The 2,776-nt window shown below is 38.4% G+C and overlaps 1 pseudogene; it reads left to right on the top strand.

Annotated features, from left to right (window-relative positions):
- The window catches only part of LOC111375569, a 28,423-nt pseudogene that overhangs the window by 24,602 nt on the left and 1,045 nt on the right, over nucleotides 1-2,776 (top strand).

Consider the following 2,776-nt stretch of genomic DNA (forward strand, 5'->3'; position numbering starts at 1 on the left):
TGGTAAAGCGTCTCCCAAGATACAACGATCACACTTGCAGAAGCAGCACTTCGACTGCAAGACAACGAACCAGAAAGAATGAAAATACTCTCTGCAGACTGATGCAAGGAAGAAGAGATGTATAATGTATGTATGCAGGAAATCGTGTGTATACTTTGTGTTGTATGAGGACTATTCAAATAGAGGAAGAAAGTTGACGGTTTTGGGCAGTTTCCCTCACGCCACTTAATGCACAGTTTCTTCGAACTGATGGGTCGGTTTGTAAACTGTCAAAGGGAGGGAAAAAATTAAATTCAATTTTTTTTTTTTTTAAAACCGAAAATAAATAAATAAAATTGAATTAATTTTAACCCAGGCCCACACCCGAACCCGACCCGACCGGGTCGGCCGGACGGTGGCGCGCGCGCGTGGCCTTTGGACTAATCTAGACATTGTCTAAGACTCCCCCCTTTCAAAGACTATTGGTACCCCTTGGGGCCCAAAACCCATTTCCAAACTTGAAGCTTATTAAGTGGTTCAAGGTTGTGTTTGCAACCTATGTGGGATTGGAACATTTTTCCAATTCTTTCCCATTTATCCTCTTATTTATTATCCAACTTTCAACCATAATTTCTCATTCATATTGAAATGGTTTTTCACAATTAAATATTCTACACTCATCTACTCAGAACGTAGAATTTAATTGAACATTAATCTTGATACATCGAACATCGGGTCCCACTTAAAATTGTGGTCAAAATTGACCCAATAGACCCACCATTTCCAACAATATGTACAAAAATTGCTTCAACAATATGTTTAAGAAGAGCAATTCAGAATGGCCATGGAGGCTTGTAGCCTTTCAGAGGCTAAATTTCACTAGTTCACTTGTCTGAAGGAATCTAACTTGATAGACTTTGGTGGGACGGGAATCCAGTACAAGACTGAAAATCGTCGTCCACACAACGTCGTTGCAGTGAAAAAGTTACGGAGGTCAGAAACAAATATTGAAACCGGGGACGACCTTTCTGCAGAGGTGGAACTCCTAGGGAAACTTAGGCATAGGAACATAGTGAGATTATTTGATTATCTAAACAATGATGTTATGATGGCGTATGAATACATGCCTAATGAAAATCTTGGTGCTGCATTACATGGAAAAGAGGCTGGAAAAAGGTTGGTAGATTGGGTGTCAAGGTACAACATTGCCTTTGGAGTCGAACAGGGGCTCGCATATCTTCACCATGATTGCCATCCTCCGGTTATCCACCGAGACGTCATGTCGAACAACATTTTGCTCGACTCAGATTTCGAGGCACGAATCGCTGACTTCGGCTTGGCAAGGACAATGCTTCACAAGAATGAGACTGTCAATGGTGGCTGGATCATATGGATACACAGCACCGGGTTGGTAAGTTTTGCTCCAGTAAGACTGTAGTCAAATAGTTCGATTGTGGATAACATGTTGATGATTTTTTATGAAGATTCTTATTTTGCTTCTCTTTTATCTTATAGAATATGGTTACATGTTAAAGGTTGATAAAAAGTGACATATACAGTTCGGAGTTGTGCTTCTAGAGCTTCTAAAAGGGAAAATGCCTCTAAATCCTGTATTTGGCGAGTCCGTTGATATAGTCGAATGGGTTTGAGGGGGGAAAAAAAAAAAAAAACTTACAAGAAGCATTAGATTCTGACATTTTTGGACAATGTAAATATGTGGAAGAAGAAATGCTTCTTGTCCTCAAAATTGCACACACTCCCAAAGGACAGGCCATCAATGAGAGACATTATAACAATGCTTGTAGAGGCAAAGCCAAGAAGAAAAGCATTTCCCATAATTGGGGATTCACCGCCAACGAAAGAGGATAATATTTGCACATTCACCAAAAGGCCCTCTGTAGTATAACTGAAATTTTACTTCATTCACTTTTTGATGTTTGATTTGTATTCTTATATGTAAATGGCTTGCTTGTTTAACTTGGATTCAATATTGAACACTGTCAAAAAGAAAAAGACAAAAAAGCAAGAATCTCCCTCTCCAGTAATGCGCACTCAATATATGCAGCTAAAAAATAAAAATGTAACGTTTTTCTTCCCTCTTTGACAAAGCTGTCAATGCCTGTAAAAGAGCCAAATGCTCGTAGAGGCAACTTTCTCAAGTGAAGTAGTTAGCCTTAAATATCCATTACGCCATGAGAATTTCACGTTCATTCTTGTTTATCGACCTGAAATCAAGACAAATCGGGCAGTAATGTGACTCGTGAAAAAAACCCAAATCCCATTGTCTTCGAATTATCCAAAATCCAATACGATGAAAACATAATAGTTTAAATCTCAACTCGTGTTGAAAGCAAATAAAACAAAATATATAGAGGTGTAACGTTGGTGTCGACAATCTCAATGGTACATTAAAAAGCTCTTTGAATAAGAAAAAAAATTCAAACACGTCCATAGAACAACATTAGCCTAATAAAAGAAGCCAAGCACTTTTCCACCAACATTCTTTCTCCTTGCCTCTTCATGGTCCATGATGCCTGCAGACGTCGTCAGGACAATGTATCCGAACTGCAAGTACAACAATTATGTCAATCAAATAAGGCATTATAACCTGTATTTTTGGTCACAGTATTCAGCTTTTAATCGACAACCAAGATCAATTGCTATAATCACCAAGGTACAGTCCAACATTCCTATGTTACAGTAGATATAAAATATAAGCATCAAAAGATATAGTATGGATGTTTAGCATCCAAGTAGGCGGATATTCCATCAAGTTTGGCTAAACTCAAAATAGGAG

Source organism: Olea europaea, unplaced genomic scaffold (assembly GCF_002742605.1).
Source record: "Olea europaea var. sylvestris unplaced genomic scaffold, O_europaea_v1 scaffold139, whole genome shotgun sequence".
NCBI classification, from domain to species: domain Eukaryota; kingdom Viridiplantae; phylum Streptophyta; class Magnoliopsida; order Lamiales; family Oleaceae; genus Olea; species Olea europaea.